Genomic DNA, 26,243 nt, shown 5'->3' with positions numbered 1-26,243 from the left:
CAGGTGTGCTAATCAATACTCCATCAACGGACTAATGAATGGAAATCGCTTTGCTAACCGAAATATTGCGTCCTAATGTAACAGCTTTGAGGCCTTGCGGCATAGTTCTACTTCAGCAACTTCACACACACACACACACACACACACACACACACATACACATCTATGTAACCGTTACGTAGCAGAAACTACAATTACGTATTAGTAAAGAGTAATAATGAATAGGATAACAACGAACACTGCTAAATATTTCACAGCAATGAACATTAGCAGTCGATAAAACTCAGAGTGAGGAGTAAACGTTTCAGCTAGCGATCTTTAATTAAGAGTCCTCTGAAGTGTATAGTGGCGGTGTCATATCTGAGTGAGCCACTCCACAATTAGTTAGTATATGCCCTGAGAAACACCGCTGCTATACGGCCGTAACGTCGGTTGTTTTGTTTTTATAAGAATATGAGATGACGCGGCGGTACAGTGACAAGGATTTTAATGGCAATGCTACCAAACACAGGGCCTAGGTATTTATCAAAATAGTTCGTTCTAGTAAGAACTGAATTGTATACGGAGAGATCTCTCTCATGATACATTTGTAGGGAGTACACAATGAAAAAAAGCAAATGTGTACGAAAAATTCGAACGAATTTAAAAACTCGAAGAACTGTTCAATCGTATTGTGGGGCAGGAGATACCGTTTAGGGGAACAAATAGCCAATCTTGTAATTCAACTTTTTGAGCTTAGTAACTCAACTAAAAGTTAGAAAATTACGTGCTGTACCTTTTAAGGATGTGTGGAATACAATAATAGACTTCAAGGTTCTGCAGCGGTGGTGTCGAGTTACGGATACTTTCAGTGTGTGGGAAACCCATGAAAGTATACGCTACGCGGCAGTTTCTAACATTGTCGCTGAAAGTAAGGATGGGTAACTATTTTTGGATAACATGGTTAAAACATTATTTGATCACAGAACAAAATTGGGGAAAAATATAAGGTTGAAGAAACACAATAACACTAAGAATCGACTATTAGTGGAGACTGAAGGCAATATGATAGCGGAAGCGAAATAACTGTCCGAAGGAAGTATAGAAAATGCAAAAATCAAGGCAAACAAGCGACGGTAACTGCTATGAATTAAAAAACCGCATGTAAACCAAAAATATCAAATATTGTCTTAGGTCTGAAGAAGAAAATACTGGAAATTTATGCGTCAAACGTTTCTTTGCATGGGCACTGGCAAAACTGAAAACGAAGTGCGATCCCACAAGAGGACGTTCAATCAAACAAAACAAAAAATTAAAAATAGGAAACTATACCTGGGAAGGCACGCGGGTTCCCCAGAAAGTAATGCACAGAATTTTTTTCCCTTCAACAATTCTTTATTGATCATATTGTCATATACACACCCTAATTTCCCACGTAATCTTCATCTCTTTCTACGGCCTTCTTCTGGCGCGAAACAACGCCCTATCGGTACCAGTCGTTGTTCTGGTGGCGGAGCCAGTGCTTCACTGCGTGAATCCGCCCAATCATCTTGATGACCTCACCCTCCGTGCACAGCGACTAACTGTACTTTGCACAAGCTTTTGTGAATAATCCCCATAGTTTCTTTCTCTGCAGTGAGAAATTCAGTGACAGCGCGTTGCGTGTAACGTACATGACCTACAGATGCCATTTTGAAACAGTCCTGCGTCCACGCTACCTGTCGGAAGTGACGGAAACTTGGTGCGCTCACTCAGAAGACTTCAGATAATACATACGTAACGTTTCGCATTCATAGCATTGTTTTCGGCTGAGAAAAAATATGCGGTTCATTGCTTTCTGTGCAACTCTGGCTGGCTAAGCAACCCTAAGACACTGATGGTAAAAGGCATTTTTAGGGCATTTAGTACACGAGGTATTAACAAGTAAAGAGACTCATACAGTTTCTAGAGAACGAAAGATGGCTGTCATACCCGCTAAGGAAGTATTAAGAGAATTATCCAATCTCTAACTGCTAAAATTCAGTTTAGATGACTTTAAAACCTGGAAATGTGTTTATTCTACCACCTATCAAGGTCATTTCTCCTTAAAACTCTGCATATGAGTAATAGCGATTTCTCAAGCAGATTCACAAGAGCCAATTATGAGGTATCGTTAATCAAATTGCTACCCATCGCGCGGCTGTCCTCGTCGGAGGTTTGAGTTCTCCATCGGGCATGGGTGTGTGTGTGTTCTCCTTAGCGTAAGGTAGTTTAAGTTAGATTAAGTAATGTGTAAGATTAGGGACCGATAACCTCAACAGTTTGGTCCCATAAGACCTTACCACAAATTTCCAAAAGCTACCCATCCTCCACAAGAAATACATGACATTTGACTATTATAGTTGCAAACGAAACGGACGAGTAGAAGACAGTGAAACTAAAAATAATATAATCAGAGATCTGGAAACCAATGGTCTCCCCGATGTATTACCTTATAACAAAGTCACCGAGGATCCAATCTCCAGCACATCAGCACGATTCCTCATCGATACACGCACACGCCAAAAATTTCCAGACGTGGTCCGAATACATTGCAAACGTCCACAATGCGTTCCCGGAGTTCATCGACAAGATCAAAGGAGCTATTACACACCAAAGCTTTTAAGGGTCCCCGCACAAAGAAACAAAAACCAGCAGGTTCAAACTAGGGAACTGAGGACGCCATGTCACTGGTGAGACACGACCGATAACTTGTTGTCGAAGATTCTTTATGTGTATTCCATAACATGGCGATGAAATTGCCGGTGCACCATCATTCCTGTACTACATACGCATCTTTCCACGATGAGTATTATCGTACAAAACGCAATATTAAGATATTGTAGGAATGGCATGACTGCATTTGGGCATGAGTTGTATCAGGGAAACCATTGGTTTTGGAGCTGTGTCCATCTGGGTTACTTGCTTATTTCGTTATCTTCTACTCGTCTCTTTCGTTACTCAGTCTGTGTACGTTACTACATACAGTACTTTTTGAGTAGTATTTACAAATACATGCCTTGTCTTGTGTTTTTCCAATGATAGTCACCGACGTGGAAATATTGGGTTTCAGATAGGTAATTCAGCCATAGCGGAATAGAACAGCTTATTGCAAAGATATTGATAACGTGAGTATGTAACGTTATGCATATTTAGGCGAGCTAATCGGCCGCCCAGTGTTGATTCGAGATAAGATGAATTTGTTGCAAGACTGAATCCTAGCGGGTCCAGGTCTCAGAGCGCGCTGGGACAGTTCCAGCTCTCGTCTAGCTGACCGGTACGAGCGAGTCCAGGTACAAAGACTAGCAGCGTCACCGCAAACGGGGAAAATCCCGAAGCTGGGAGTTGGGACGGCTGTCACTCGCATGGCCTTTCTGCAGTGTATGCTCCATTGTCAGTGAGTCTTAAGTTTGAGATTCGAAAATAGCTCAGTCAAATATTAAAGCAAATCTGAATACATCGCCGATCTCTGCAATTGACGCACATCCAGTGACCCTGCAATATTTCATTATCTTTCAAACCAGTCAAATTAATATTTCATAGTGAATAAACATTTACACAGTGAATTTCTGAATTAACAACTTTTAATCGGTTCATATGATTACAACAAACGGTATATGAGATAACAGCATTGCACTACAGCTATCATCTCGCAAAGTTAAGTATCTGATTGTATTTTATTTATTGCTTTGCAACGTATTTTATCTCTTTTACATTATGCAAAAGTTTATCAGAACATTGTATTCATGAATACTGCATGAACACCTCTCACTTTGTCGTACTCGTGTGGTTATTAATGAACAGCTTACTATTAAACAAATAACTTTATTTAAATGTTGACTGAACATGCTTTAAAAATGTGCTATTTTAAAAGTGATCAATCGCATGTTTTATCTATCACCCCAGTTGAAAAGAGAACCAAAAGGTGCTTCTGTCAAGAAGGCACAAATAATTGTTTACGTAATATTTAACGACAATCTGTTGTCCTTTACTGTGACCACACTTAAGAATGCTGGCTTATTTATTTATGACCTATTACTTATATTTATTTTAAATGTCTAAATGGGCTGAATGCTTATAGCATGTTTTTTATGCAAGTATTGTTATAATATATTATTAGTTCAGTGGTCAACATGAGTCAAATCATGTATAGCATTTTTCGTGGGGATGGCCTTTAGTCAACGCAAAAGCAGGCAGTAACGGAACATTACGGGAGTCAAGTAGAGACTGCGACTTTCCAAGTAAAGAGCTCAAGGGATCCATTCGGATCACATTGTGGCGAGTTCTGGACGAAGGCACGCCTGTCTTGTATAATGTACGCGATCCAGTCATTTAGGCGGTTGTTTCTGGGCGGTATTTGCAGCGAATTAGAAGAGCCATGAAAGCGGATGTGCGCAACTCGACAACATGACTACATCGAGCTATGGTTTTTCAACAGTTTCCGTGCACATCCCCAGGACCGAAAGTATGAGTAACCGAGGGCAAAGAATCAAATGGTTTGCTCATATGGACTGCTGTTGGGAAGAGGAACAACTCAGCGAGTAACTGGTAGGTACCGTAGCTCCTAGGATTTTCTTGTACCGGATATGAGTGATCACTTTAGAATTTCTAAAACTTTACAATATACTGTGACCCAGGTCCCAAGTCTGTTGCATGATAGGTAGTTTGCGTAGGAGCTCCAAGCTTACGATTTTGTAGCAGTTGCGTGTGTGAGAAATGATAGGTAAAGCTAGGTGTGGGGAAGTTCGCCACGCAACTTCAAGAAAGAAGAAGGCTACTCAGAGGTATGCCGAGTTCGAATTTGCAGCGGCCAGCATCAATGGAGACCTCGACTGTGGCATAGCTGCAGTGGCAGCCACTGTAGAGCAGGCCACCAGCAGCGAACTCGAATTCATCAGCATCAACATTTCGGGCAGCAGGAGTACTGCAGAAGCAGCCAGAATTACCGATAATATACGTACTGCCGCCAATGGTCTTCACATGAATAAACCTGCAGTGTTACCGTCAACAATGGAGCTTCCAATGATTAATCAGTCACCCAGTGTTTTTGGTTCAGATAACACGAGTAGGCCAGTTTGTCCAACATCTTGAGGTGGTAGTGTTGATAAAGATGATATTGGCAGGGCACATAGTTGGAAATCAGAGAGGGGAGACATATATGCCCATGATTCAGTAGCATGTTTAAGGGAAATTCTGACAAATTTGAACTCTAAACTGGGGGTATTGTGAGAGATAGGTTCAATAAAAGCAATGGTAGGTTCTGTAGAGGAAAGTTGCAGAAAGTGTAAAAGCTCATTGGAAGAACATTAAATCCAGTATACAAGGGACGGCAGATTCAAAATGCGAAGTTTTAAGGGCAGACGTAACAAAATCTCTGAAGCGTTTGGCCTGGTTAACACCAATGTCGACACAGTAGAAAAAAGATTTCAGATACGACTATTAACAGTTTGTCTGGTAGAGTCGTAAAATGCCATAAAGGGATGATGAAAAGTAGGCACCAGTTGGAAGCAGCGATTAATAACGAAGGTTTGCAGCGGGACTGCAGGTTAAAGATGTACGAGCAGAATTAAATGCTTCATAAACGAATCATTCTGTTACTGTGATGAGTGTACCATGGGGTAATTCAGGTACGGCAGAGTGATTTGGAGATGACGGGAAATGCCACCAAGGAGATTTTATTGCTGCGAGTACAGATTTCTTTGTGAAAGGAATGTCGGAAGAGACAAAAATGAAGTTCACTAAAAGACATTTCGAGGGCAATGCACAGTCATAGGCAAATTTAATACACTATGCGATCAAAAGTATCCGGACACACCCAGAAACATACGTTTTTCATATTAGGTGCAGTGTGCTGCGACCTACTGCCAGGTACTCCATATCAGCGACCTTAGTAGTCATTAAACATCGTAAGGGGGCAGAATAGCGCGTACTGCGGAACTTACGGACTTCGAACGTCGTCAGGCGATTGGGTGTCACTTGTGTCGTACGTCTGTAAGCGATATTTCCATACTCCTAAACATCCCTAGGTCCATTGTTTCCTATGTGATAGTGAAGTGAAAAAGTGTAAGGCCGACCTCGCCTATTGACTGATAGAGACCATCGACAGTTGAAGAGGGTCGTAATGTGTAATAGGCAGACATCTATCCAGACCATCGCACAGGAATTCCAAACTGCATCAGGTTCCACTGCAAGTACTATGACAGTTAGGTAGGAGGTGAGAAAACTTGGATTTCTGGATCGAGCGGTTGCTCATAAGCCACACATCACGCCGGTAAATGCCAAACGACGTTTCACTTGGTGTAAGACGCGTAAACATTGGACGACTGAACTGTAGAAAAATGTTGTGTGGAGTGACGAATCACGGTACACAATGTGGCGATCCGATGGCAGGGTGTCGGTTTGGCGAACGCACGGTGAACCTCGTCTGCCAGCGTGTATATTGACAACAGTAAAATTCGGAGGCGGTGGTGTTACGGTGTGGTCATGTTTTTCGTGGAAGGGGCTTGTTTTTTGCGTGGCACTATCACAGCACAGGCCTACATTGATGTTTTAAGCACCTTCTTGTTTCCCACTGTTGACGAAGGATTAGGGGATGGCGATTGCATCTTTCAGCACGATCGAGCACCTATTCATAAGGCACGGCCTGTTGCGGAATGGTTGCACAACAATAACATCCCTGTAATGGACTGGCCTGCGCTGAGTCCTGACCTGAATCCTGTAGAAAACCTTTGGGATGTTTTGGAATGCCGACTTCATACCAGACTTCACCAACTGACATCGATACCTCTCCCCAGTGCAGCACTCCGTGAGGAATGGGCTGCCATTCCCCAAGAAACCTTCCAACACCTGATTAAACGTATGCCTGAGAGAGTGGAAGCTGTCATCAAGGCTACGGGTGGGCCAAACCCATACTGAATTCCAGTATTACCGATGGAGGGCGCCATAAACTTGTCATTTTCAGCCAGGTGTCCAGATACTTTTGATCACATAGTGTAAGTGTCTGATTTACTTCGTATGAAATGTCTGACAATCGTTTCCTGAACAAATTTTGGCGTGAAGCTACACAAACGCTACTTCAGAGCGAGTTTCTGAACGGACCAATTGTCAAACAAGGAATTTGTTCGATGTGGGAGTTCTGTGTGCGTGAGCTCGCTGACAGATATAAGTCGTCTGCTGTGAGTGCTGACTGAAAACACGACGCTCAATAAACGCTGATTGGAATATTTACAATTGAATCTAATCCACAGGGCGACAGCTTCCATTAATGAGTTTTTAGATTTTATTGAGAAGCTTGAACAGGCTTTGAAATTATAGCCTCAAAATGCTAACGGTAGACAGGTAAATGGGTACCAAAACGGGAACAACATTATCCACAGTAATGATAATAGTCGTAAAAGAAATAATTATCCCCATAATAATAAATTTCAAAGGGGAAATTGAAGTGGGAACATTCATAACATTAATCGAAATTGGAAATGAGGATTTATGGGAAGAAGTCTCAAGAAACGCCACAGCAGGACAAGAGGACGGGAATTTAGAGATCACTGCATCTCAGCTCTGGAGATAGCGAAATAAATTGGCGCTGAGAGACACCTTATTTTAAAAAATCTGTTAGAGATGAAGGTTATAAGAAATAGAAATAATATGGGGAATGATTGTAAACTGTACGAAGGTAAAGAGGGCCCAAGAAATATGGTAAAATGTTTTGTATTAAATAATGATATGGGGGTGGAAAGGAAATGAATCACGTAATGAATTTATGTTTGTTGAAAGGTTCTGTGATCAGAAGAGAGGCAGAGGGGGATCCGAATTTGGTGCAGGTGGAATATATGACGAATTCTACTAAGGAAATAGTCGTAGTAACAATTATAGTAATGTAGGTGTAAGAGATATGGATGATTTTGTATCGACGAAAATCGATCTAAATATCTCGGAGGAAGGAGTTTGTGCATTTATTTCTATTGATAGAAGCGAACAGATGGCTCTTGACTAAATAATGGAGTACGGGTGGATATGGAAGGATAAATGTGACAATGTGTTAGACGGTGTTTTAAGGCAAAGGTAGCGAAGGTGTCTGAGAGTAGAAAAAATGTAACGGAGGCAGAAGCAGATCCGAGTTTGGCGCAGTTCGAGTGTACTGTGAATATCAATGCGTGAAACCTACAATTACGGATGAACAGCTGTAAGGCGAAAGGTTAGGGCCCATGTACCGTCATGTGTCATTTGCCGTTACTCCTTAGTGACATAAATACCTCTGAAGCAGGTAGGCCTTTGGCAATCATAATTTCAGTCAATTACAACACAGATTGAGCATGATATCAGATTATACATGACGGTAGTATCTGTTCCCGAAAGAACAGTTACCGTGGATGACCATGCAGCTTTGCTAGAAACGAAATGATAATTAAATGAACACCCTAGCTGCAAACAGGCGTTGATGTACTTCATTGGGGACATGTTGAAAATGTGTGTCCCGACCGGGACTCGAACCCGGGATCTCCTGCTTACATGGCAGACGCTCTATCCGTCTGAGCCACCGCCGGCACAGAGGATAGGGGACAGAAGATAGGCCAACACCATTTCTTTCATGACGAGCCGAACATCCCAACGTCGCACATTACTCATGTCGATACAAGCATTGCATCGCCATACACAGCTTCCATTCTTCTATGGACTTCAACTGGATACACGTTTACTGGGGTCCGAAACTCGGTTTCAGTACGCTGTTTCTCATCCACCGACATACACTGACAGGAAAAGAAATCCCACCTCCAAGAAATAATTAATGTGGAGTAATAAAATTTCGAGAACACATTTAGAGTACATATGTTTTCGGATGAGGTCCGCATTCAGCAAAACAGAATTTTGTTTTTTATCCCAAACGTGTTTCCCCGCACTTGCAGCACCATCCGTGGGCTTCTATTTTATGGCTGTTACACAAAAAGGATGTTGCCCGCGACCATAGCACTCTCCTTTCCTGTCCGCCAAGAGCGGAGGAATTTGTTTTAGGAGATATAATGGCAGAAAAATATTAGACTTTCTTAAGTGCCCCAACATAGTGTTCGATTGACAAAAGCAAAATAGCCGAGTTAATCTTGCAGGCAATGTAATGGGATGGAAAAACGGAAAGTTTTGCTCACATGTGCTTTCTTAACCCAAACTGAACAGCATCATTTCTTGTTTCTGATCACCGGTATTCGGAAAAAGGGATACAATAATTAGCCCTTCGAATACGTCACGTTCTTATAAGTGATGGTCTGTTCCTGTTTGATTATATAACTTAACTACTGTTCGATTAAGAACGCTAAAATCGATTGTTACCCAAGCATACACTTTTAGAACCGTACTTGGCATATTATCTGTCATAGGAACTTAATGTATAGGATTACGTTATCTTTTTTAGAAAAGTAGAGAAACTAACATTGAATCTTTCATTTTGCGGCAGAGTTGGTGCTGTTTATAAATTTGTTTGTAGGTTAAAATTTAGTGCAGCACCGAGATTCAAAGTCGCACTCTAACCTTCGCTCTTGGTGACTGAGCTATGCAGTTGCGACTTTCGACCTGCCTTCACAGCTACCCATTGTTCATTCCTTTGAAGAGTACAGTATTTATTCTGAAAAGAAGCTATGTTGTGGCTAACCCACTGCTCAGCACTACGCTCTCACCGAGGTAAGGTATGCAATGACTCCCTGTGAAGTTTAGGAAGTAGGCCAGAGGGACCAGCAGAACTGAAGCAGTGGTTAGCAATTAGTTCATAACTGTCAAAATCCGGGTTCGTATCCTGTCTGGCACAAAATTTTAATCTCTTAGAGGCGTCCGATATCTAAGGAATTTCGGCATGTTCGTAGCTCTCCTGCTGCTCCTGAACGTATATTGGTAGTGGCGTTGATACTGTATGTCAGCGCCACAATATTTACAACGATACAAATAACAGTTTTCCGTTTCGAAATTAATTTGTTTTTACAGTTAATGGTACGAAATACTCTTCAATAAACCTAAAAGTCCTTTGTTTGGACGGCAAAAATGTTCTCTCTCATTAATGAATTTTTTTGCCGTTCGTTAAATTGTGTTCACAATATTGTTTATTAACAAAACACACGGCTTTGATTTCTGTCATTATTTCAGCAGTTTACTTCCCTACATTGCTATGAATTTTACTATATCAGACAGGTTGGAAGATAGATATAGAGATGGACAGGCAGAGATACGGAGAGAGACAGAGAGAGAGAGAGAGAGAGAGAGGGGGGGGGGGGAGGGGGGAAGAAAGAGAGAGTGGGAGGGAGGGAGACTTTGGAACTTGTGTAACTGGGCTTAAACGTTGCATCATTATCGTAATATTGCACGTCTCTTACATAATGGATATGCGAAATCCTTTTACTCAATAAGATTGTCATTAATATTTCGATTAACTGTTTTGGGTTTATCACCGCGGAAAATGAAACAACGGTCATTTCTAGTGCCATTCTGGAAACATTCATCTCTGTGATTCAGTCACCCTAAAACGGTTCCCAACACTTCTGCTAACTTCTGTGACTGACATTAGATCCTTGATTGATTAAGGCAGCTTTACGAAACTTAGCTGAGCTTTGTAATTCGGCATAACTGTAAATCTGTCACGTAAACGACGATACTTCCAACTGTAACTGACAAATACACTCTAAGACAAAATGGACGCAACACAAAGAAGATACTCAGCTTGGTCACAAATAGTTGTTCACACGGGCCTCTACAACTACATCTACATGGATACCCTGCAAATCACATTTAAGTGCCTGGCAGAAGGTTCATCGAATCACCTTCACAATTCTCTATTATTCCAATCTCGTATAGCGCGCGGAAAGAATGAACACCTATATCTTTCCGTACGTGCCCTGATTTCCCTTATTTTATCGTTGTGATCGTTCCACCCTATGTAGGTAGGTGTCAACAAAATATTTCCGCATTCGGAGGAAAAAGTTGGTGATTGGAATTTAGTGAGAAGATTCCGTCGCAACGAAAAACGCCTTTCTTTTGATAATTTCCAGCCCAAATCCCGTATCATTTCTGTGACAATCTCTCCCATATTTCGCGATAATACAAAACATGCTCCATTCTTTCAAATTTTTCGATGTGCTCCGTCAGTCCTATCTGGTAAGGATCCCACACTGCGCAGCAGTATTCTAAAAGACGACGGACAAGCGTAGTGTAGGCAGTCTCCTTATTAGGTCTGTTACATTTTCTAAATGTCCTGCAAATAAATCGCAGCCTTTGATTAGCCTTCCCTACAACATTTTCTAAGTGTTCTTTCCAATTTAAGTTGTTCTTAATTGTAATACCTAGGTATTTAGTAGAATTTACGGCTTTTAGATTAGACTGATTTATCGTGTAACCGAAGTTTAACGAGTTCCTTTTAGTACTCATGTGGACTACCTCACACTTTTCGATATTTAGGGTCAACTGCCACTTTTCACACCAATCAGATATATTTTCTAAATCGTTTTGCAGTTTGTTTTGATATTTTGATGACTTTATTAGTCAATAAACGACAGCATCATCTGCAAACAACCGAAGACGGTTGCTCAGATCGTCTCCCAAATCGTTTATACAGATAAGGAACAACAAAGGGCCTATAACACTACCTTGGGGAACGCCCCAAATCACTTCCGTTTTACTCCATGACTTTCTGTCAATAACTACGAACTGTGACCTCTCTGACAGGAAATCGCAAATCCAGTCACATGACTCAGACGATATTCCATAAGCATGCAATTTTACTACCAGCCGCTTGTGTGGTACAGTGTTAAAAGCCTTCCGGAAATTCAGGAATACCGAATCGATCTGAAATTCCTTGTCAGTAGCACTCAGCACTTCGTGTTGTGTTTCACAGGAACGATATTTTCTAAACCCATGTTGACTGTATGTCAATACACCGTTTCATTCGAGGTAATTCGAACACAATATATGTTCTATAATCAGCTGCATATTGACGTTAACAATATGGGCCTGTAATTTAGCGGATTACTCCTACTACCTTTCTTGAATATTGGTATGGCCTGTGCAACTTTCCAGTCTTTGGGTACGGATCTGTCGTCGAGCGAACGGTTGTATATGTTTGTTAAGTATGGAGCTAATGCATCAGGATACTCCGAAAGGAACCTAATTGGTATACAGTCTGGACCAGAAGACTTGCTTTTATTAAGTGATTTGAGTTGCTTCACTACTCCGAGGATATTAACTTCCACGTTACTCATGTTGGCAGCTGTTTTCGATTCGAATTCTGGAATATTTACTTCGTCTTCTTTTGTGAAGGCATTTCGGAAGGCTGTGTTTAGTAAATCTGCTTTGGCAGCACTGTCGATAGTACCTCAATCGTTATCGCGCAGAGAAGGCATTGCTTGTTTCTTGCCGCTAACATACTTCACATACGACCAGAATCTCTTTGGACTTTGTGCCAGGTTCCGAGACAAAGTTTCGTTGTGGAAACTGTTATAGGCGTCTCGCATTGAACTCCGCGCTAAGTTTCGAGCTTCTGGAAAGGATCGCCAATCTTGGTGATTTTGCATCTGTCTGAATTTAGCATGTTTGTTTCGTTGTTTCTGCAACAGTGTTCTAACCCGTTTTGTGTACCAAGGAGGATCAGTTCATTCGTTTGCTAATTTATTTGGTATAAACCTCTCAATTGAATGAATTTATCTAGTCTACACTTATATTATTAATTTGGGATGAGTGGAGATTGTCTCTCAGAAAGGCGTCAAGTGAATTTTTATCACCTTTTTTGAATAGGTATATTTTCGATTATTTTTCGAGGGTTTGGGGATTACAATATTCAATCTCGCTACGACAACCCTGTGTTCACTAATTCCTACATCGGTTTTGATGCTGGTTATTAACTCAGGATTATTTGTTGCTAAGAGGTCAAGTGTGTTTTTACAACCGTTTACTATTCGCGTGGGCTCATGAACTAACTGCTCGCAGTAATTTTCAGAGAATGCGTTAAGCACAATTTCGGATGATATTTTATGAGTACCTCCGGAATTAAACATGTATTTTCGCCAACATATCGAGGGTAAATTAAAGTCACCACCAACTATTATCGTATGAGTCGGGTACGTGTTTGAAATCATACTCAAGTTTTCTTTGAAGCTTTCAGGAACTGTATCATCTGAACTGGGAGGTCGGTAAAGGAATCCAATTATTATTTTATTCCGGTTGCCAACAATGACCTCTGCCCATACTAACTCACAGGAAGTATCTACTTCAATTTCGCGACAAGTTAAACTACTTCTAAAAGCAACAAACATGCCACCGCCAACCGTGTTTAGTCTATCTTTTCGGAACACCGTTACGTTCTTCGCAAAATTTCGACTGAGCTTATATCCGGCTTTAGCCAGCTTTCAGTGCATATAACGATTTGAGCATCAGTGCTTTCTATTAGCGCTTGAAGTTCTGGTACTTTCCCAACAGAGCTACGACAATCTACAACTGTTATATGGTTCAAATGGCTCTGAGCACTATGGGACTTAACTACTGTGGTCATCAGTCCCAGAGAACTTAGAACTACTTAAACCTAACTAACCTAAGGACTTCACACACATCCTTGCCCGAGGCAGGATTCGAACCTGCGACCGTAGGAGTCGCGCTGTTCCGGACTGCGCGCCTAGAACCGCTAGACCACCGCGGCCGGCTACAACTGTTATACCAATGGTTCCTGTATCTATGGTCTTCCTGTGTTCAGCCTGCACCCTTTGTGACTGAAGCCCATCTTGTGGTTTCCCGAGACCCTCTGACCTAAAACACCGTTCAGTCCACGCCACACAGCCCCTACTACCCGTGTAGCCGCCTCCTGCTTATAGCGGACACCTGACCTATTCAGATGACCCCGAAACGAACCCGAAACCCAACCACCCTTTGGCACAAGTCAAGGAACCTGCAGCTTACACGGTCGCAGAACCGTCTGAGCCTCTGATTCAGACCCTCCACTCGGCTCTGTACCAGAGGTCCGCAATCGGTCCTGCTGACTATGCTGCAAATGGTCAGCTCTGCTTTCATCTTGCAAGCAAGACTGGCAGCCTTTACCACTTCAGTTAGCCGTTCGATTCCATAGAGAATCTCTTCTGATCCAAAGTGACACACATCATTGGTTCCGACGTGAGCAACCACCTGCAGTCGGCTGCACCTTATGCTCTTCATGGCATGCGGGAGGGCCCTTTCCACATCTGGAATGACTCCACCCGGTATGCACATGGAGTGCACATTGGTTTTCTTACCCTCCTTGTCAGCCATGTCCCTAAGGGGCCCCAAACGCGCCTAACGTTGGAGCTCGCAACTACCAATAGTCCCACCCTCTTCGATTGCCCGGATCTTGCAGGTTGAGTGGTTTCCTCTGAAACAGGAGAGGCGACAGTATCCGGCTCAGCGACAGTGTCAGCCACAGACAGCACCTGGAACCTGTTTGTCAGATAAACCGGGTAGGTCATACGTGCGGCTGCCTGGGAAGTATTTCGCCGCCTGCTTCGCCCCGGGGCGACCTCCCACTCGACCACAGGTGAGGGGTCAGCCTCAGTGCGAGCAGTAACTGGGTAGGCCACCGGTGAGGACCGAACAGAGGATTCTGACGCACTGGACGTCCGTTGGATCCCCACGGTCGGCCCACAACAGTGGTGCCCATGCGCTGTAGCCTCAAGCTGTGTAATCGAAGCGATCACAGCCTGAAGCTCGCATCCGCACACAGTAATCGCAGTCCCTGTCCATACCAAAGACCGTGGAAAACTAAACTATGCCGATAAACGGACTATCGACACGCACTACGTAATTCTACTGCAGACCCTGACGAAAACGCACGAACTGTGTCTATTAATAGGCAGATATTCAAGAACCTAACTACCTAAGCACTCAGGTGAAACTAAATAATTTGCCACTCATAAGGAACTTGTAATATATCACAAAATCAGTTTACTTCCTGACGCAAACGAAAACGCGAGAACTGTGGCTATTAGATTTTAAATTTACACGCAGGAACTCAAGAAACTGAACTATTAAGGCACACAGATAATATAATAAATTTCTCTCCTGGTTAGGAACTAATAAATGTCACAAAAACGGTTTACTTATCTGTTGCTGCGTCTGTCGCGGTCGGCTACTACTGCCTGACTGACTGACTGTAAACGGAAAAGGAAAAATTGTAAGCTTTGGCGACCAATGTTTGAATGTTTGACGCTACGGCACAGTGTCACTGCGCAGCTGATAAGTGTAGTATACAGAGGGTACTTCGATACGAGGACACAAAATCTTTGTGATCCACATTCCGTGTACTTGGCTGCACAGCAATTACGAGTATAGCTTGCAGATAGGCGCGTGAACAGTACATGCAGATGCCAGCATCTGAGAAAGGACTTGTAACTGGGATCAAAGAAGCCAATTGGAGTAATCGGCAAAATATTCTACATTTGAATACGAGCGATGCCGTTATTCGAAGATGTTGGCACGGATGGGTGAACCAAGGCCAAACACAGTGTCAGGAAGGGAGTGGTCGACCTAGAGAGACGATGGACCTTGAGGATCGAACAGTCGTCAGAAAGGCACTCAGATCCCCGTAATCTTCATTATCAACGATCCGATGTGCAACTGGTGCTTCAGTGACCACAAGTACCATTAACAGGGGCTCAAAGAAAGGGGACTGAGCTCAAGGGGTCCCTCGCACCAACTAGCATTACCTCTGTACACCAACAAGCCCATTTGCAGTTGTGTCGGACGTTCGGCCTGGAATCTCATTCCCCGGCGTAGAACTGTCTTCAGTAATGACTGCCGCTTCGAACTGAGTGTCAATACCAGCGCAGACGTGTCTGAAGACGTACCGGACAGGGGTGGAATACCTATCTGACTGTCGCCCGTAACACGTCCCGAAAGCCGGAAGTGATGGACTGGGGTGCGATTTCATTTCATAGCAGGAGCCCTTAGGTTGTCATCCGCGGCATCCTTACAGCACAGCAGTACGTCGAGGATATTCTACTCCCCATTTTGTTGCCCTTCATGACAAGCCATCGTGGACTTACATTTCAGTATGATAATGCTGGCGATAGTTCTAGTACATACAGAGGGGGTACAGAAGAATGTACACATTCTTTGATGGTTAATATCTTTGGAATAAAGTGATGTATCGTTCCAGTTTTTGTGCTGTAGCGTAGTCCATTGTTTTCTCAACAGACATTGGCTCGCGTTTTCCAGCAGTGACAGTGCATCAATGAATGAATGATGATTGTTGTTTGAACGTCGCAAAGCCGTACTCAAGTGGTACTGGAGGTACGAAAACATGACGGACGTACAACGGCTCTGGCGTAATGTCTACTGAACTCTGCCACTGACGCTTACAACAATTTATCATGTTCGGGATAAATTTGAAGCCGACGGTAGCTTTCAAGTTGTGCATAAGGAAAGGTCTGGCAGGCCACGTCTAAAAATAAAATGTTTTACAGATACGCCTAACGCAACTGCACGTCAGTTCGAGCATTTTTCTTGTAGTGCTCACTTGTCTGAGCTATCCTAAGGATGTTGTGGGTACTTATACTCAGCATGTACCTCATTTCCTGATGTTATATTGCCTTTGTAATAGTTACATTAAAACTTTTCTAATTTGTGTTTTGTGTAAATTTTGGCACAGTTATCTGTTGATGATTACTCGAATCACGTCATAAATAAAGTTTTTAGCTATCAAGACGTTTTTAAGGAATTACTACTTGATAGACTAGTACTTTGCTCAGTCAACTATAACAGTACGTCTGTATGAAATAGAACTTCAGTGCAGCTGTCAGTCAAATTTAATCTTGTGTTACGTTTCACAAGTTCTGTCTTTCATCTTCTACGTTTAAATGAAATTACAATCATCTTTAATCTCGTTTACAGCTCCCACACAATGTATTCAACAAAATTATTGCTCTAATGACAAAGTGTGTGTTTGATGTGGAAAAGATAAAACTCCGTACGTAAATTGTAATGTTAGCACAATTTCGTTACATGATTTCAAAATTTTCACTGTGAGAGAGGGACTGCTATCGCTGTTAAAGTAATTGAGAGGCTGTGGAATACAGTTAATTATATCTTAAAGCAATATTAACCCTGTCAGATAAGACTGTATTGTGGTAGACTCTTTGCTGCCGGCATGATGCAGTTGCTCTTTGAAGGCTACCGGACCTAATAAAGACAGCAGTGGCTACCACGTTAGTTATAAAATTATTTACGAAAATCCAAATAAAACTTCTTGGCTGCTCTGGCATGCAGTTTGACAGCAAAATACACTGCATATAAACTGTTTCCAAAAAGGATTAGAGACAGGATATGCCCCGTTAGTAAATTTGGCATATACGGTATTCTTACTTTTAATAATACCATATGCGTGTTCATTTTAGCTGGCAGTTCGTCAGTTTGTTACTTTACTCAGAACTAAATGGCCAGAAGCTCAGGACCTCATTCTGTTTAGTCTGAATTTGAAAGCAATTCTAAATTCGTTCCACAGAACAATATCGGTTAATGCCACTCATACATCCACGTAATAGTAGAATTCACAGCCCCTGTTTTGTCTGAAATATGACAGTATATAGTTTGGTCTGTTGCTCGAGTAAATTACTGAACAACAGCGCTCTCTCAAAGTAACTGCTTCGGTTTATTGGGTGTTAAAAGTACTTCGGCTTCTTCTTCCCGTCATCTTCTTCAAAGATCTTGGACCCTGTTCTCTCTCATGTTTCTTGCTTCCACTCCGAAGTTTTAACCACTTGCGCTTTCCTCTTAGGCATCTATCATCGAAATAAAATTTCCTTGTCGAAGAATTAGTTAAATCATAACAGCAATAATGAAGCCATCGTTTGGCAGGAAGTTTCAATTTCTCCTCATCGCTCCATGCAAACTTACAGCGTTCTTATTTTCAGAACACCCCTTCCACAACTACCACTGTCCTTATTTGTAAAAATTAATTAGTTTTTCGTACATATATCCCGTACTCGCGCCCTACATTCTTAACACTTCCAAATCCCACCGTTAGACTGTCTAGCTCATCAACTGTCACCCGCTCGTTCACAATTTTTTGTACACAGATAACACTGTTCATACTCTACTCGTCCGAATGTTCCAGAAATACACAGTAGATATATATGATTTAGCTTAAAATAGTATTGCTACTCAAAACCGTTTCGTTCACATGCCGAAATATGCATACTTTTGGAATGGAAGAAACAAAAGAAAAAATTATGTAGGGTAGGTGGGGGTAAAACTACGCATTTTTTCTCTTACTACTTCTTTTTCAAATACTTGCAAAAATGTTGTATCACTTACGCATGCAATACCAAGCTTGACATCTTGGTAAGACTGTGTAAAAGTATCATTGTTATCCAATAATTATTAGAGGAGTAATAAACGTTTTGAAAAATAATTTTTGCCTACCCTAACCCCGTGCTGTGGGGTAAGGGCACGCAGGCTTTGGGTAAGAATACGCAGTGCACAATGGAGAAAATAAAAAGTATTACAAATAAATAACTGGAAAAAACAAATTAGCAGCTCTTTATTTTTCGGCCAATTCAAAAAGTAAATATCGTAGTGGCGCAAGAGTAATGCCGAAAAAACGTTTATCGAGGGAAATACTGTGGTGCACTATTGCTTGTTCTTTTTCCAATAAAGAAGTTTCTGTGAATCGGCCGAGATGCTTACAGGCTTTGCCTGTTTTAAGACGTTTTACAAGGCAGTCTCTTAAAACTACATAGTTCCCATTTTCGATAAGGCCAAGATTTGATGTTAGTGCGACTCTGTTAGACCGAGGAGTTGATGGTTCAGTGTGAAATTAGAAATTTTCCCGGCGAGTTGATGTTCTCGATCGGTTTCTGGGAAATAAATGCCATGATTGAAGTCGTGATTATAATGAAGCGTGTTTGTCTGGTAGGTGTGTTTAAAAAACACTATCCAACGGAAAAGAAAACTACAGAAAATAGAAATTAACTGAAGTTCTGTAAGCTGAAAAAATTCCAGTAAAGTTCTGTTAGGTGAGTAATGAAGCATCTACGGTGAATAAATGCCAATAAAAAATGCTTGAATATGCTAGATGGGACTACACAAGTCAAAGCACAGTTATGTGGTAAAAGTCCGGCAATAGTTTCTTGATTGGGTAAAAACAGACCTGCGTAGTGGGGAGGGGCTGAAATAAGCCCGTCAGAACCCAATTGCATTTAACAATCGTTTCTTGGTAACTCGTGATCTAGGGGTAGTGCGTTGATTAGCAATCAAAATTTCCAGGGGTACAACCACGCCACTGCTTAAATTTTGAATTAAAATTATATCTTTGGCGTCCGAAGACATCGGGCAAAAGAAGTCACCCTCATTCTGCCAACGGCATTCTCAAAGAAGGTGGAGGATTGGACAGAGGTTCAAAGCACTCTCTTGCTCTTGTGGTTGGGAGCAGCCCCTAGAAGTCGGAACAATCAGTAACGATCAAGGGCATGAGAATGCAGAAGGCAATATAAACCATTACATGAAAGACACGTATTGTGAATCCACAGCACATGTGGCCTGTAACTGAAAAACTATCGTTATGATCTTTCCATTGACAAAAGATTCCAGATTAATCTCCGGGAGTGGACTGCCAACGTGAAGGTACCATGACAGAAAGGTTCAATAACAAATGAAAGGGTAACTTTTTATGAATAGGATATTGGTTTGTCAGAAACTTGAAAGCGATAGAGACACTAAAAATTTTTAAAAGGGAAATCAAAAGGCTCAGTGGAAACTTAGTGAGGGTCAGTGAAGTGAAATGGAAAACAGACAAAGATTTCTGGTTAGACAAGTTTAGAATAACATCAACAGCACCGGAGAGTGGTATAAAGGTACGTTATGAATACGAATGTAGGACAGAGTGTGAGTTACTGTAAACAGTTCAGTGTTGGGATTGTTCTCATAGGTTCAAAAATGGCTCTGAGCCCTATGGAACTTAACATGTGAGGCGCCTAGAACCGCTCGGCCACACCGGCCGGCTGTTCTCATCGGAATCGAGCGCAAACCAACACCGACAACAATACTTCAGGTACACATGCCGACGTCGCAGACTGAAAATGAAGAGAGAGGGAAAGTATATGGAGACACCGAACGGGTAATTCAGTACGTAAAGGAAGATGAAACTCTGTCATGAGGGTTTGAAAAATCATTGTAGAGAAAGCAGTAGAAAAAAAGGTTACGGGGGAAATTGGGCTTGGTAGTAGGAATGAAAGAGGAAAAAGACTAAATGAATTCTGCAATAAATTACAGCTAGCAACAGCGAATACGCTGTTCAAGAATCACAACAGGAGGAGGTGTATTTGGAAAAGGCCAGGTGATACAGGAAGATTCCAGTTAGATTTCATCGTGGTCAAACAGGGATTTCGAAATCAGATGTTGCATTGTAAGGCGTACCTAGGAGCAGATATAAACTCAGCTCGTGATCAGTGATGAAGAGCAGCCTGAAGTTTAATTGACTAGTCAGGAAGAATCAATGAGCAATGAAGTGGGATACGGAAGTGTCAAGGAATGGAGAGGTGCACTTCAAGTTTTCTAAGACTACAATACTGCGATAATGAGTAGCTCAGAAAGGCAATGGACGTCTCTAAATAGGACAATCTCAGAAGTTGGAAGGGAAAACGTAGTCGCTAGGACCGTAACTGCAAAGTAACGATGGGTAACAAAAATGCTTCTTTTGATCTACGGCATAAGGAGGTACGAAAAAATTCAGGGAAATTCAGGAATGTGTAACTAAAAGTCACTTAGGAATGCAATAAACAGGAAGTCCAGGGAGGCTAAGATGAAATGGCTGCGTGAAGAATGTGAACAAATAGAAAGAGAAATGATTGTCAGAAGGATTGTCTCAGCAGACGGAATAATCTTCAGTGAAATTAAAAGCATAGGTGGTAGCATTAAGCGTAAAATGGGAATTCACTTGGCGGAGAGAGCGCTTAGGTGTAAAGTGTACACTGAAGACTTCTATAATGGGGAGGGCCTGATAGTAGAAGAAATAGGAGTCGGCAGGGAAGAGATAGGGGACCCATTGTTAGAATCGTAGCTTTGGACGATTTAAGATCAAATAAGACAGAAGGGCTAGTAACTTCCCATCGGAATTTCTAAAATCATTGTGGGAAGTGGCGCCAATACGACTATTCACTATGGTGTGGGAGACTGGCGATATACCATCAGACTTAGGAAAAAAGTCATCCACACAATTGTGAAGCCGACAAGTGTGAGAATTATCTCACAGTCAACTCAACATTTCATTCAACCAAGTTACTGACAAGTATAATATGCAGAATAATGGAAAAGAAAATTTAGTAACACTTACATGAGGATTAATTTGGCTTCAGGGAAGGTAAAGCCATTATAGACGGAGTTTTGACGTTGCTGTTGATAATGGAAGCAAGAATGAAGAAAAATCAAGACACGTTAATAGGATTTGTCGACTTGAAAAAAGCGTTGGACAATTTAAAATGGTGTAAGATGTTTGAAATTCAGAGTAAAATGGGGGTAAGCTATACGGAAAGGCAGGGTATATACCATATGAACAAGACTAAGAAGGAACAATAAGACTGGAAGACCAAAAACGAACTGCTCGGATTAAAAGGGTGTAGTCTTTTGCTTCTACTGCTCAAAGTATACATCAAAAAATCAATGACGGAAACAAAAGAAAGGTTCAAGAGTGGGATTAAAATTCATGGTGAAAGAATATGAATGACGAGATTCGCTGACTACATTGATACCCCCAGTGAAAATGAAGAAGAGTTACAGGATGTCTTGAATGGTATGAACAGTCCAATAAATGCAGAATATCGATTGAGTGATGAGATAATATCCTACGGGTCGGAGCTTGGGATGTCAGAAATTTGAGTATGAAAGCTAGAAATTCTTCAAAGGGAAATTCAAAGGCTTAATCTAGGGGTCAGTGAAGTGGAACGGGAAGAAGATAAGGATTTCTGATGACACGAATATAGGGTAATATAAACTACAGCAGAAACAGGTGTAGCGGGAGTAGGTTTCATTATGAATAGGAAAATCGAGCAGAGAGTGAGCTACTGTGTATAGTTCTGTGTCAAGGTTGTTTCGTCAGATTCGACAACAAACCATGTATGTAATTCGACGCCCCAAGCAGAATACGAAGAGACATGGAACTATGTGGGGATACTGAACGATTAAATCAGTATGTAAAGGGAAATGAAAATTGAATGAGCATGGAAATTGGTTGTAGAAGAAGGCATACAGGCATGAGTTACGGGAGAATACGCCTAGACACTTTCTCAGAAATTTGTTCCTCAGATTAAGGTCTACATTTGATACCAGCAGACTTCTCTTTGCCAGAACTGCCCTCTTTGCCTGTGTGTACTACTTCTGCTGCTGCTAATAATAACAATAATAACAATACGAGCTTCTTGCAGTGCAAGTCCACAGTCCCTAAAAGTTCTTTAAATCATATTTTTTTCACTTTTTTCTGTAATTCTTTTAAATGCGCTGTCGCAGTTTCCGCTCGTGTTCCGTTATCAAGCATGTGATACGCTGTCATATTAGATCATAGTGACATGAGTAAGATGCTAGATGGACATGCTGCTCAGCAAGGCAATAGGTGTAATACTGATGTACGTTTCATGTTGTTAGTGATGCTTGTCAACGACACATAAACTGAAACCGCAATAGCACAATAAAAACAGAAAATTCAAACCGTAGCTGATACAAAGTGTATTTACAGGAGAGCAGAAGTGATTTTTCTGACTTAGCGAATACTGAGCGAGAGATGGGACGCACTGAAACAGACACAACCTACGAGGTTGAATCACTTGGTGAATAGTGAATGTGTCGGATAATGCTACTATAATTATGTATGAAAATTTAACATTTGCGTCACATAATTAAGTCTTCTTTTTCTTCTGTGTTAATGGGACGACATAGTTCATTGTAGACTTGTGTTCCGGTTCTAAGAGTAGTGAAAGGTTAATTACTGTGTTGTGCATTTGCACTGAGTTTACTACAGCTGCCTCTTTCTAACACCGAAGCAGAAAACGGGAGAATGCATCCCCCATCACCAGGTACAGTCTTTACATTCAAATACGTATACTCTCTGCTCATCACTGGTGGAAACCTGACAGATCTATCAACTGCGATCGGAGTTTATTGAGACTAGAAGCTCCCGTTTCCAAAATGTAGTAGTTTCTCTCACGAAGTCGGTTTCGTCTGAATTACTAGATATCTTCAGGAGTCTCGCTGGCCTGTAATTGAGTGGAAACTGCTTGTGTGAAACAAATCCCAACATAATTTTATTTACTTTACAAATGAACACATGGCCCGCTGTAGGGCGTTCTTTATTTAATTTGTGCGATTAATTAATTTCGACTTTGCATCATTTTCAAGCACGTGTCTGGGATCCAATTATGTGCGTCACGTTTTACTTTACTAAGTAACGGATCCGTCTTACACTTACGTGGCCACAAGCCATAATTGACAAATACATAAGGTCAGAGTCCTGATCACAATGCTACGCCGTCACATTTCACGTTATACACACTATACTATGAGTACTGCAACCTGATAACTAATGACATGTGATGGCGTAGCACATTGATATGGATTCTGTCCACATGTACTTACGGATTATGGCGCTTGGTCATGCGTGTGTAAGAATAATCCATTACTTATACAATGTAAAACGTGATGTACGTAAATCAAAGTTACGAATGTGCTTGAAAACGACGTGAAGTCGATATTAGATAATCGCACAAGTTAAATTAAGAATATTAATACAGTACGCAGCCTACAACGGACCATGTTTATACACTCCTGGAAATGAAAAAAAGAACACATTGACACCGGTGTGTCAGACCCACCATACTTGCTCCGGACACTGCGAGAGGGCTGTACAAGCAATGATCACACGCACGGCACAGCGGACACACCAGGAACCGCGGTGTTGGCCGTCGAATGGCGCTAGCTGCGCAGCATTTGTGCACCGCCGCCGTCAGTGTCAGCCAGTTTGCCGTGGCATACGGAGCTCCATCGCAGTCTTTAACACTGGTAGCATGCCGCGACAGCGTGGACGTGAACCGTATGTGCAGTTGACGGACTTTGAGCGAGGGCGTATAGTGGGCATGCGGGAGGCCGGGTGGACGTACCGCCGAATTGCTCAACACGTGAGGCGTGAGGTCTCCACAGTACATCGATGTTGTCGCCAGTGGTCGGCGGAAGGTGCACGTGCCCGTCGACCTGGGACCGGACCGCAGCGACGCACGGATGCACGCCAAGACCGTAGGATCCTACACAGTGCCGTAGGGGACCGCACCGCCACTTCCCAGCAAATTAGGGACACTGTTGCTCCTGGGGTATCGGCGAGGACCATTCGCAACCGTCTCCATGAAGCTGGGCTACGGTCCCGCACACCGTTAGGCCGTCTTCCGCTCACGCCCCAACATCGTGCAGCCCGCCTCCAGTGGTGTCGCGACAGGCGTGAATGGAGGGACGAATGGAGACGTGTCGTCTTCAGCGATGAGAGTCGCATCTGCCTTGGTGCCAATGATGGTCGTATGCGTGTTTGGCGCCGTGCAGGTGAGCGCCACAATCAGGACTGCATACGACCGAGGCACACAGGGCCAACACCCGGCATCATGGTGTGGGGAGCGATCTCCTACACTGGCCGTACACCACTGGTGATCGTCGACGGGACACTGAATAGTGCACGGTACATCCAAACCGTCATCGAACCCATCGTTCTACCATTCCTAGACCGGCAAGGGAACTTGCTGTTCCAACAGGACAATGCACGTCCGCATGTATCCCGTGCCACCCAACGTGCTCTAGAAGGTGTAAGTCAACTACCCTGGCCAGCAAGATCTCCGGATCTGTCCCCCATTGAGCATGTTTGGGACTGGATGAAGCGTCGTCTCACGCGGTCTGCACGTCCAGCTCGAACGCTGGTCCAACTGAGGCGCCAGGTGGAAATGGCATGGCAAGCCGTTCCACAGGACTACATCCAGCATCTCTACGATCGTCTCCATGGGAGAATAGCATCCTGCATTGCTGCGAAAGGTGGATATACACTGTACTAGTGCCGACATTGTGCATGCTCTGTTGCCTGTGTCTAGGTGCCTGTGGTTCTGTCAGTGTGATCATGTGATGTATCTGACCCCAGGAATGTGTCAATAAAGTTTCCCCTTCCTGGGACAATGAATTCACGGTGTTCTTATTTCAATTTCCAGGAGTGTATATTTAAAACATTTAGAGGGTGTTGACCCACATAGTACCCAAACGCTGTTAATTTAAACTGAAACGTTTGATTTCACTATAGATACACTCAGCTGATATTACGAGGTGAGGCGACTTAACTGCACCAACATCAGTAAAAAAAATGCAGTATGAGGTGATTACGTAGGTTTTCCCGGCGTAATAAGTCTTGAAAGTCTCTTCGAGTTTGCTGCCAGATCCTAAAATCAACTTGACTCGATATTTCGGCGATCCAACTGGTCGCCATCTTCAGGAAAATGCTGCTTCTGTTCTTAGTCTCGACGAGAACTGACGCCAGGTTTCAAATCGACGTCCTATATAGGCCACCGTTCAGTAAACGGCGTATGCGCCGCCCATCACGGTTTCTGCCTTCCAAAACAGGGAGGTGGCGCCGCCCTTAGTGAAACACTGCTGGCAACGATATATCGCAATCAAGGCCGCACCGAAGAACGTTCAGTTTTGATGCGAGATAATACAGGATTCCACGTCTTGCTAAGAGGAAACCCATTGTCTCTGTTGATTTAATTATCAACCAACCTAATTTCAATCGCCTCTTTATAGACACTGTTCCAGAAACCGGAAATGTTGGCAACCACAACAGTTTCCTCAAATTTCATATTGTGTCCCTCATTTAGGCAGTGTTCTGCTACCGCCGCTTTTTCCGGCTGTTGTAGCCTCGTATGACGGCGATGTTCCACACACCTGTCATGCACTGCGCGAATAGAACGGCCAATGTAAGCATTCCCACATTGATATGGAATTTTGTACACCCCGGGTTTCCTAAGCCCCAAGTCATCCTTGACAGAGCCGAGCAGAGCCCTAATCTTAGAAGGTGGACGGAACACACTCTTAATGTTAAAATTCCTTAAAATTCGTCCAATCTTAAACGATAAGCCTCCAGCATAAGGAAGGAAGGCCACAGATCTACGTTCCTCTTCGTACACCTCCGGAGATGGTCCAAATTCCATAGCCCGACGAATCTGCTTCTCGGTGTATCCATTTTCCTTAAAAAC

This window comes from Schistocerca nitens, chromosome 2 (genome assembly GCF_023898315.1).
Source record: "Schistocerca nitens isolate TAMUIC-IGC-003100 chromosome 2, iqSchNite1.1, whole genome shotgun sequence".
NCBI classification, from domain to species: domain Eukaryota; kingdom Metazoa; phylum Arthropoda; class Insecta; order Orthoptera; family Acrididae; genus Schistocerca; species Schistocerca nitens.
The sequence above is the reverse complement of the archived record's forward strand: the minus strand, read 5'-3'. Positions refer to the sequence as shown.